At 36.0% G+C, this 12566-nt stretch overlaps 1 long non-coding RNA gene across 1 annotated transcript; it reads right to left on the reverse strand.

Moving 5' to 3' along the window:
• Positions 1-3509: 3509 nt before the first annotated feature.
• Positions 3510-4589, reverse strand: LOC308398350. Its single transcript, XR_013971932.1, has 2 exons — positions 4338-4589; positions 3510-3758 (listed from the first exon to the last, which is right to left on the reverse strand). It is a non-coding gene; the product is annotated as an uncharacterized lncRNA (long non-coding RNA).
• Positions 4590-12566: the final 7977 nt, after the last annotated feature.

The raw sequence follows: 12566 nt of genomic DNA on the forward strand, positions 1-12566 counted from the left end.
TTTCTGTCACGGTTCTGAGCTTCTGTTTCTTGTCACTTAATACTAAATACTATATAACTTTCCTGTTCATCTAATCTAGCTCTTTTTTTCTGTTTTCCTGCCACCTTTCTGTCACACATTTGTCTAATTATTTGCTTTAATATACAATATTAAAAAAAAACCTTGCAGACCTTCTGCTGGATCTCCTTTAATTCTTTGCTCTTACCTCATTTTTCTGGAAGCATTATTTAAAATTTGGCAAAAAATATAAGGAGCAAAAAGTGAATCATATTGTTCCAAAAGACATGCCTGAGATGTATGATAGGGAAATGTTGCCAAAATGCTTTCTGTGTAAGAAGCCATAGAAGTAATTTTGTCACAATGTCAACTACCCACAAGTACCCACTTAAACCCAAAGCTGTTTGGCTCAACTCCGTGTGCCACTGATCAAAGATTCAGAGTAATCCAACTTGCTTTCATTTTCAGAGTGTCAAATACTGCCGCTTTGTCAATGTTGCTGGCATCTCTGTAGTACACAGAAAGTATCTTTAAGCATTCCTACTTTAACACAATCAGTGGCGATATTGCATGCTGAGTGCAATGAAGGAATCAGGAGTGGGTGCCAGTGACGTAAATTACAGCTGTCACCCAGGAGCCTGCAGTTTGGCTCAATTTTTGTTTGTGTTTGCGCTTGAAAAAAATCACGCTTTGGGTTAAATACAGCTCCTCACAATAACAACTCAGCATGATGAAAAAAGGTGCCAAATGTATCAGGGGCACTGACTCAGCTTCCATATTAAAACGTTTTTTCTGCGAATTGGATTTCTTTTGGTGTCCCACAAAGAGATTTTAGCTTGAGCTGAGGATAATCAGGAGTATTGCATTTTTATTTTTATTTTTTTTTACATAATCATAATAGATTTTTTTTTTTGTTCTTTTTGCCGAATACACCAATAGACTCTACTTTACATCTGCAGAGTAGGGACAGTCTGTAAAATAAAAAATAAATCTCCTAAAAACATATTTTATTCACAAAAGAAAACTTTAAACTGAGAAATTTTACAATTTCTTTTTTTTTTTTTTTTTTTGTCCCATTTGGATCTTTAGCCATCAGAATTGTTGTCTTAAGGCCAAGAAAGATGCCAAGCGGATTTATTTTACCAAGTGGATCATCATGGCCTTGCCATATTGGTCCATTTGATTGACCTTTATTATAATTTTGTATTTATTTTATTTTCGGTTGCTACAAACGGGACAGACATGACTGGGGGATAGGACAGGGAGAAAGAAGGAAGGAAAGAAAGAGAGGGAGAGAAAGAAAAACAGAGGGGAGAAGAGACTGTGAGAAAGGGGGAAAGAAAGAAAGAAAAACAAAACACCTGGATCACCTGTATGGATATAAAAAAATAAAAAAAAACAGAAGAGAAAGCAAACAAAAAAGAGCAACATAATAAAAACAGCACCATCACAATAAACTAGCTAACAGTAGATAACAGTAGATACTAAATACTGCAAGACTACATTGAGTGTTTTATAAAATGGCCTGCATTTTGTATAGCGCTTTACTCAGTCCCTATGGACCCCAAAGCGCTTTACACTACATTCAGTCATTCACCCATTCACACACACATTCACACACTGTAAATAACCACTAGTAAAAAAAAAAGAAAAAGGGAAAAACTCTCAAATATCTCTGAATATTACTTGTATGGACTTTACTGGACCTGCTCTGTTCTAAGTAGTTTTCAAAGCTCTGTCACTTGATTTTTGTTTCAGGATTCATATTGGTGTCAAAATGTGTTTTGTTGTGATTGCAAACAGGCCATGTGTTTGTTTCCAGACTGCAACGGGTAAGAACCTAATCTACATATTTATAACTCTGTTTGATATTATTAATTTTATCTTTGATATATGCATTGGTGTGTGTGTGTGTTTCTGATTGATGTGCATTATGCTTCATCTCAGCATAAACTGCGAGTGAAGATTAAAGGAAAATGGGGATTCAGCAGAACGCTCTTCGAGTTGGCTTGCACGTAAGCAAGATAAGTGAAAACAAAAATGCACACACATAAGACCCTCCTCCACCCTCCACACACACACACACACACACACACACACACTGACTGAATCTTTTTCACATTTGTTTCATCTGGCTGATCTGTTGATCTGTGTTTATTTAAAAACCAGAGACACTGCATATGTCGGATAACCCTTGGCTCCTTTCGCTCTCTGTTTGTCAAATTTAAATGAGCTTCATCAGCACAAAATATTTTAGCATCTGTTCGCCAAAGTACACAGTGACAATCCTGAAGAATGATAAATCATTCAGCAAAATGCCATCACGAAATTACAATCAATTAATCAACAAGCTTTTTATTATTATTTGTCTTTCCTGTCTCCGTTTAGAAAGGAAGCCATTTGTCTCTGTTCCACTTCCACCTTTCCCCCTCCCCCACTTCATCACTTGTCATCTTATTGAAATCTGCATGCAACAATATCCATCATGTGTAATCATACTACAGAATCCTGACTCGGGCACAACGTTATGAGCATTATTTAGACAGAGACACAAATTACATTTTAAATCAGAATCCTAACACAGTGTGCTTGCTAATAATAGGATATGATGCACTTTTAGCCAGCAGCCTGCTTGTTTAACCCAGCAGGCTTCTGTGATGTTCATTTTAATTATGTGGCCTATAATCTGTGTTGAACATGTCATTCCAGTATTTAGGAAGAGAAGGAAATTTGGCTATTAGTGCTCTGTCATTGTCAATGAAAAGAACAATAAAATCACAATACAATCCCACATTAGAAGGAGCATGGACTTACCATTGCACTAATGCCAATGTACAAAGGAAGTGGCAGTTTATGTAAATCATTTCATGTGTTACCAGTGTGCATTTTTTATTTTATTTTTATTTTTTTGCATGGTATTCCAACTAACTTTGTTGATCTATTCCAGTTCAACCACTGCGTTGACAGCAGGTTGCAGGGGGTTGCAGTCGATAAAGACGACAGCTAGTCTAATATGAAGAGAGACATTTGTTGATATTTGGTGCATGAGTGCAGGTGTATTTTCTTGGGAAGGCCAGGGTTATACCATGCATGGGAGTCAATAAATAATGAATGTGCTGACTCATAAAAACACAAAGTAACAAACTGTACAATTTGAGAAGTAGAAATGCACTAAATACTAAGTACACAGCAAATCCAGCATGTCCAAATTAACACTGTCGGATTTGATTTCAACACTATTAAAGTGTCTATATGGGTCCACACCAGAGAGTGTTAATTTAACTCTTTTTGGAGAGTTGGTACGTTAACTCTGATTTAGTGTTAAACACCAAATCTGTCTGGAGTTGATAATTTAACACTTGGTGTTAAGAGTTTATATATTAACTCTCAAAGAGTATTTTAGTTTAACTACGTAAGAGTTATCTTCTAATTCATTCTAAAAAGCGGGAATTTTACTGTTCTGAACTTCTAGACATTTCTTTTGGAAATAAACATTTACTAAAAAGATGCAATGGTTTTTGAAAAACATTTATTCTGAACTGTGCACCACAATTTCAAAACATTTTCTGAAAGATGTAACAGTATACATGTTCTCACTTTCATTAGAATTGTGTTTATCAAAAGGTCTGACATGGTAAATGCAAATAACAGCATTCTCATCACTTATTTCTTCAATACAATATGCATGTCCTTCATTCATCCCTTTGTGGAACTTCAACGCACTTCTGCTCTCCCCCATATTCCATCTTCACAAGCATATCCTGTGCAGAGATTGAATAAAAATTAGTTGACACTAATTAATGGCACAAATAATCCAGTAAACAATTGCAGCACAGTAAAAAAAAAGGAATCCTCTTTGAGCCATTACTTGTGTAAAGTATTTTCCCAAAAGACAAAGACACAGGCAACAGGTAATACTGAACTAAATGTAAAACCTCAACCTTTTTCATTTATACCTAAACCGTGTGCACAAAACTCTGGAGGGATCTATGCTAACGTAGAATCCAGTCAGGACGTCAGCTACTGCTGTTTGCTCGCTTTTTTTATGGGCGATCGTTTTCAGGCTTCAAGTAGCACCATTATACCAACATTTCACATTCTACACATTGTTTTAGGTGTATTTGACCAAAAGTTTGACTGAAAATTCACATGCAAGCTTTTTTTCAAGGCTGTGGTATTTGCCCGCAAACAATACCTTTCAGCTAGCTAAAACAGAATATTATGCTATCAGCGAGCAACATGGCTAATGCCTTTCACACAGCTTTGTCTCAACTCCAAAGAGCCACAGAAGTAAAAGTTAATAATAATAATTGAAACAATCTTTGGAAAAAGTGACTTACCAAGCATGGCAAACAACTCAAATATGTAGAGCAAAATGTTCTGAAACGGCTTCACTTCAGCTTCGATTGGAGCCGTGCTGGGGGCGGAGTCTGTGAATTTACTCTGTTGGTGTCATAGCCCCTGTAGGAGTTCAGAGTTAAGAGGTCAAGAGTTAATGTTTCCATTGTAACACCTCCAGATTTGACATAGAAACACTCATTTTTAACACTCGATTTTAACTACTATCATTTTACACCTCAGAGTTACATTAAAAGAATGTGACTCTGCTTAGAGTAAAATTAACTCTACTTTTGCAAGAAGACTATTAACACCAAAACATTTAACACTTTTGAATTTGCTGTGTATATATACAAATTGAAATGTTTTCTCATAAGCCTACAATTGTTTTGTTTGTGTCTGATGTTATTTCCCCAAAAATGTGTTCAAATGGATCAATTTTATTTCCTTTGGCAAAATGGAATAGGGGTGAAATGTAGCTGCAATAACAAAAAAAAACCAAAAACATACATCAATACTTTTGTCAGTCCTGTAAAAATGAGCCAGAAATCTAGAAAATAACAGAAAATAATAATCAGTAAGAGACTGGGCAGATGAAAAAAATTAATTGCATTCAGGAAAATGAAAAAAATAAAATAAAATTTGTGTGCAAAAGAACAAATTAATAGATTAGTGGTTGTGACTGTTGCACAAGCTGCTTTGAATGTAATCAACCAACCATGTGATCACTCAAAGTGTAAAATGAGTAGAAATTACAGAAATTTTATTTATCTGCAACCTCATGATTTAAGTATTTATGCAGTCAGTCAAGAAAGAGAAACATTTATGCTAATTTGATATTTTTTTGCCATTTCTTATAAAGACTCTCTCTATATAATACTGAAATACTCTTCGCACTTTGACTAGTAAACCACAACATTTTTGTCTTACATGTATGTTGGTCTAAATGCTGTTTCACATAACAGCTGGAATACAAGTGTGTGTGTGTGTGTGTGTGTGTGTGTGTGTGTGTGTGTGTGTGTGTGTGTGTGTTTGTTATCTCTGTTGGGTAGGAACTTTCTATCTTTAAATTTGATGTTTTCACATGCTTATCTTAAAGACTCATAAAACCTTATCAAAACCCACTGGATTATGGAAAAATGCATTTTCATCAAGCTTAAAAAAACACAGCGTTCTGAGCTTGTTGACAGATTCCTGCTGATAGACTTGATTATGCACCTCAGGTTTCTAAGTCATCCAGAATCCTCAACAAAATACTCGGTGTCTGACCTCAGCCTAACCTAATTAAGCTTTTATTTACATTTTAGTTGTATTATGACAACAAATAGCTTCGCTTATGCATTTTTTACATTAGAATAAAGTATTTTAACACAACCATTGTCTATTCATTTCTCTGTTTTCACATTTTTCTGTAACCTATAGACAGCTCTCCTGTCTACTGGCAGTCGGGGATAATTCATTAACAGGCAGAGCTGTAGAATGCTTCCAGAATGCAATAGTGTGGATTAATGCGGCAGCATTCTGTGAGCTAAGAAGTCACATTGCTTAAAAAATTAAAATTGGAAAAAAGTAGGAATCATGCTCAGCGACAATGGCAATACCTCAAAAAGTGGGCACAGTGGCAGAATAGGTTGAGTTAAGGCTGAGTATAGGCTTTATTTCTAACAAGACATTGCTCGTCTTTTCCAGTTGTATTTGTTACTTATTTATGTGAAGTCACGCCAAACTAGAACAGGTGATTATGCTCCAGTACAGAAAAGGTGGTAGGGAGCTATTTGTCACTGAGATATTAGTTTTACGAGGAGCCATAGGGAAATATAACATTTAGGCTCTAGTTATAATGTAATTGCTCCATGATTGATAATCCACTCTGTTTGGACTCTGTAGGTTTAAAATCCAGGACAACAATCCCACTTGTTCTTTATGACATCATCCCTTGAGGATTGTAATATAGACTTATTTTCCAATGCGAGGAGTACAAGTATGAACTAATTCCAAGTGATGGATGGAAGCATCTCAGGTTTTTGGGAGCCTGATTCACTGGGTGGGATCAGCTTTGTATGGCCCGATACAATAGCCACTAATAAAACATGTGGAAAAAACATCTCATGATAGCATGAATCTGCAAATGAAAAATAATTACTGTAGGCACGCAAAAGGAGACAACGTGTAAGCCGTTACCATTATACTTGGATCACTTTATCAGTAGTAAATATTTTCTATGTGTTTATCTGATAGCCAAGTGAATAGCAGGAAAGCAGTTCTCATGACTCCCTCGGGCTCGTCTGCTTGTACTAAACACAATTAATTATTGACCCTTGAGCACAACTTTTAAGAAAATCATAAAGCAATCAGCAAATAACTGGTGAGTTGCGTGTGTGTTTGTGTCTGTGTGTGCAAGTCTGTCTTAGTCATACCTTAATGGAAGTAGACTGGTAGTCTGATGGGGGGATCGGTAAAAACAAAGAGAAAAATGAATAATGCAGGATCGTGCACGTAAACACACAAAACTGCATCAGTTTCCAGTGCGCGTCCAAGGGTATGTGTGTGTCTGAGAGAGAGATACAAAGGAGAATGAGTGAATTTATGTGAAGGGTTCATTGCAAGGTTCACATTATCCCCTAAAGGGCACAGGGATGTTTTTGACTGTTTCCATGGAAATAAAGGGTTTTTAGTTTAGGAAGAGGGTGGCAGGTAGAGGCAGAAAAAGAAGAAACACTCTCCGCTGAATATTAATGACAGTCATACAGTGTGGAGCTAAGAGTTTGTCAAATATCTGTGTGATAGAACAGCTGCTGGCTAGCTTCACTGCCACAAGCTTCATACTATGGGGTTGTGAAGAATTTGTTTTGAATACATTTGATGCAAAGAAGGATCCTTATTTATGTTTTCTCCAGCTCTATAGTTCATGCGAAACATTTGAGGAAAATACAGTGGATCACACAGAAAAAAATAGGGTTAAGGTTAGTGTGATATTACACTGTGCCATTATAGCTGAAACAGTACATATAAAACTGTGGTAAATAGTTAAATTAGTTGATATATATGGAGAACATGTAGCCATAATTTATTTTATTAAAGCCAGTGCTTATATCGACTATAAACAATGTAGTATAAGGGCCACATTAAGAAAAAATATACTGTTGATCATTTAGGAAAAAAAAAAGTCAAAATGTGGAGATTACAGTCTCTGCTATACCCTCTACAAAATGCCTTGTGTAGAAGAGTTAGTGAAACAAACTGAACGACCACCTTGTGGTGGGTTTGTTTCTTAATGCGACCCTAATACTCACTTGAAAACCTTTGCTTGCCTTCAAGCATGAAAACAGTGGTCAGGGTGGTTAACTGGGACAACACTGAATTTAACAATTTGATATGCTGCTGACTGCTACCTACCATACTATTGTTTTTTTATCCACAATCACAGTCATGCAGTTGTACTTGATTCATTTGATTTAGAATTACATCAATATTCGTACTACCATACAAAAAGACCGTTTTGATAAAATGTTATTAGTCAAAATATATGTTGTCCACTGCATCGCTCACTCTGCTGTGTACCATCTACATGGGATAGGATATAATATGATTCTTGGTGATAATACCAGGATCACGTAAAGATTAATGGATCAAGGACAGACCCTTGAGGAATCCCTGACTTGATTTATGCAAATTTAAACTGTTGAAACAGAAAACCTACTACCTGATAAGGATGATTAGCGCTAACTGAGAACCTGACCTGTTAAACCAACTGACCGATGAAGCGTTTCAATTAAATGTCAGGAGCCACTGAGAAAATCAGCTGTGACATCAGGCAGAACTAAAATAGGAACGAACGAAAGTAGGAGCTATTAGTAGTTGTTTCTGTGCTACAGTTTGATCCAAAATCTGATTGGCTGATTGGCACTTCTCACAAAGAGTGTGAGTTGAAATATATTCATTCAGTTGTTTATAAACATTATTTTCAAATATTTTGCTGAGGAATGAATGATTAGAAATATGTCTATTTCCAACCATTTATTATTAATTACCAGTCCATCCAAGTTATTTTTCTGCGTAGAGGCAGGATATAACATTTGAGACAAACTGGTTTGTAGAGAACTGTTGTTAATATTTACTATTTTTATATCAATGAGATAAAGATTTGAATAGTTTGGTGGGGTCAACTACACAGTTGAAAGACTATAACTGATCAATAATTTTTTTCAGATCTTTAGAATTTACAGGAGAAAAGATGGACATTGTGCAGTGATTTGATCTGAATGTGAGGCAGTTCTATATAAATTGCTAGAGAGGCTAAGATATTACTTCTTATTTTATTAACCTTGTTGCGGAAGAAATAAGTAAAATCGTCAAATTCAGTTGTTATGGTTTTGGAGGGATTAAGTAGTTTATTCATAGGTGGAAAAAACAGAATTGGACTGATTCATTTGGGAGATATAGGATTGCGTTGCAGATTTTATTTTATTGTTGTACCAGTAAAATTGATTTTAATATATTTAAAAATTAATAGGCAGTTTCTCTCAGTGCTCCAGCAGATTCTAAATGCCATCTTTACCTTTTCGCTGTTTGTGCAAGGTGTTTTTGGTGGACCACACACATTGATATTTGTGTATTAATATAGATATAACAGCAGAAATTTGGTCAACAAGTCGAGATATTGCATCACAGAAATGTCATTACATGATGACAGTTCCACATGTGCATTTTAAAAATTCACTAATGAATGTATCATCTGTGCAGGCACTGATTTGGTGCTTACTGCTAAATTAGTTGGTATTTGTTTTGACAGATAAACAATAAACCTCTCAAAGTATGCTATAATGATCATTGACGGTGAAATTTGGAAAATTTGTGACCGTGACATTGAGGACTAAGAAAAAAATTAGATCACATATATGACCTTTTTGGTATGGGTGGGTTCAGTCACATGCTATTTAAAATCAAAACATTCCAATAAACTAATGAACTTTCAGAATTGTTGCTCTTGTCAATGTGAGTATTAAAATATTCACACTGACACCAGATAACCTGACATAATAATACAATCAAATTTCGGAAAAGTTTCTTCCAGGAAGCCATCTCTCGGTCAAGGAGGAGAAATACTGCAGTAGATACAGAATTAAACAACTAAGCTGTAGTGCCTCTGCACCTCACTGTACAATACCTTGTGCAATACTTTTTGTAAATAGTCAACAGTGCAATAGACTCAACACTTGAAATGTGCAATTCACTTGTATTTTTATTTTTTATTCCTATTTATTCTATTTATCCCCTTTGTATATTTTATTTATATTTGTCTCTGTATTTATATATATGTGTGTGTGTGTGTGTGTGTGTGTGTGTGTGTGTGTGTGTGTGTGTGTGTGTGTGTATATATATATATATATATATAACAGTTCTGTAACTGTAACTTCGGTCGTTGCTGTTCTTTTTTTGGAAGTCGAATTTCCCAGAGGAACCCACCCGAGGGATTAATAAAGTTCTATCTTATCTTATCTTATCTTATCTTATCTTATCTTATCTTAATTACTAAACTTAATAATTCAAAACTTGAATAACTATCAAACGCCAAAGATTTATAATTAATGTTTTTTTTCTCTACATACAACAGCGATCCCCCCACTCCTCCTGTTTTATGGCTGCAATATTCAGAACTATAGCCAGTGGGTGATGTTTCCATCAGCTCTTTGTTACCATGATATAAAGCCAGTTTCAGTTAAAAGCAAAAGGTTCATGATACTTTGAACTTGATTCCAATGATCCACAGCTTATATCCACAAACATGGATTCAACTTCACCTCCCTGGTAGTGCTAGAGTGCTGCAGGCACAGACATTAAACTGATAATGATTCAGGAACTGTTCCCAGTAAGTGTCCCAAATTTAAAAACTTTTTACTACATAGCCTGAGGGCTGCTGAGACTTCTGTGGCACAAAATCAAGGAAGAGGAATTTCATGAAAAAGGAAAAACAAAAGCACTTAACTACTGGCTAATTAGTTTGTTATTGAGATAATCTTTCTGAAATCCAATTTGCATTGTGCCTGGTGAAGGCCACTCCTGCAGGACTTAGTGTTTGTTAACTTAATCATGAGAGTTATGCTCGTGTCTTTGATTGCACAGTTGTACAGGCAATTTTAGCTGCTATGTGTTACTAGCACAAAACGGCATCTATTTTACAACCTCTTTTATGTAGGCTGTTGTATGGATAGTACAAGTTAAAATGGCAGAGATGAAATAAACTCTCAATGAAATGTGCAAGCAAAATTTTGTGGAACAGCTCTGTGAAAATCTTTAAAGAAAAAACACAGGAACTGTGGGGACCAGTGATTTGTTTCTAGGTACATACATCCTGATTGTTTAATTAAATACCAGGCTTTTCTCACACTATTGGGCATTGACTAGTCAGAGAACTACAATCACATTAAGGCACATTCGCTGTGAAATCTTCAACTCTCCTCTCAAAAGAGGCGTAGAAGTTCAAGAAGTTGCTAATTGCGTATCGGTTCTAGGTGTAATTAATGTATGACACATTAGCAGTCCAGATTATATATTTTAGCTATGTTACAAGTGATGTTCTGAGGGTATTTTTTCAACAACAAATAGCCCAGTATGCACTCTGTAATGCACAATGACATTTACCTGCAAAACCAGACTGCATTAACCAATTAATAGAGGCTGGTTTTGCAGTGTGGGCTGCAGTTAACACAAAATTACATACAGCAGGGTAGAAATGCCAGCTATTTTCAAGCTTTATAAAGAAGGCTGAATAAGAAGTTCTTTGGCAGTGCCCAGCTGTTCAGTACAATCATAGTCTTCTACTGTCGACCACTGAGCAGCTCCACTGGAGCGGTCAGGGGAGTTCAGCAGTTTGCTTAAAGGCAGCACAAAAGTAGTTACTGTGAAGGCTTGAGTGTTCCTGATTAATTTCCATGTCAACCCTTTAAGTTTAGAGTAAGTCTTTCTGGAGAAATAAAACTATCACATTCATTTTGAAATAGTGGTAACAGGGCAGGTACGTCAGTCAGACAAATTCTTCTGTTACACACACAACAGGGTGGAACTTGTGACCTATCCATCTCGTCCATGTCTTTCCCCTTTCTCCAAGCATTGTGGCTCCTTCCAAAAGTCTGGGCATGAGCGCTGGCATCCAGGTCAGGATATCTGGACACAGCACCGGTTTCCAGTGCCACTGTGATAGCACACCAACATGAAGCTGTTATCATTCAAAGAACAGCCACGTCATGCCCAGAAGAGGTGCTGATACTGAAATGCATTCATTTGTTTTCCAATTTCATTTCATTTCCAGACAGATCCACACAAGGTTATAATGTCAGCGCATCTCTTGGCTATCAATTTAAATAAATCTGTCTCAAAAACAGGCTGGCCTTCTGCCTGTCTGATGTACCATATTCCGAAGAAAGAAAAGAAAACAATGACCCCCATCATTCCCATTCATTACGTCACTACTGTTATATAATAAAACAGAAATAGAATCATTGAAGGCAACAGCAAAGAAAGAAAAAAACATGACTGAAAGTACAAATATGTCCCTTTTAATTGAAATGGGGTTTTTGAGTCTCCAGACACTAAGTGACTCAGGTAACAATGCTGAAAATACATCTTTAGTCTTCCTTTTAATTTATCTTCAGGAAACAAAACAAAATGAAAAACCATGAGATTACATTTTAGGTATGTGTGTTTTTCCACTCCACTGCTCTGGCTTTCCTCCCCCTGTTTCCATCTAGTTCTCTGTTATTAAAAGACAGGTGTCAGTCTCCCTGTTTGCCTGTACGTGCCACAGGCTCATGAATACTGGTTTTATTTTCTCTCAAATTATTTGTTTTGCCTGCATATCCTGGAAAGCTGCAGACACTCTTTGGAGCGATTATCAATCTGAGAAATAGCTTTTGCGCTGATCCCTTTTCAAATACTCTTGAAATGAGACTCCTGCTTTGCTTTCCATACATTGAAACGCCTCATTTCAACTGATCCTCACTGTATATTTTCCACATACATATGAACAACAAACAAAGGGGATAAAGAACAAGGCTTGGCTTCATATTTTTGTATTAAGTGATTGATTTTGTTCATCACTAGAGTTAGAAAATCATCTTTCACTTGTTGTATATGTGTGTAAAGTTTTGAAAATGATTAGACAAGATACAGATTACTTGTAGATGGAGCAGGGCGATATGACCAAAAATATTTATCACGATATAGATTTGAAA

The sequence above is a fragment of the Rhamphochromis sp. 'chilingali' genome (assembly GCF_963969265.1).
Source record: "Rhamphochromis sp. 'chilingali' genome assembly, chromosome: 6".
NCBI lineage: Eukaryota > Metazoa > Chordata > Actinopteri > Cichliformes > Cichlidae > Rhamphochromis > Rhamphochromis sp. 'chilingali'.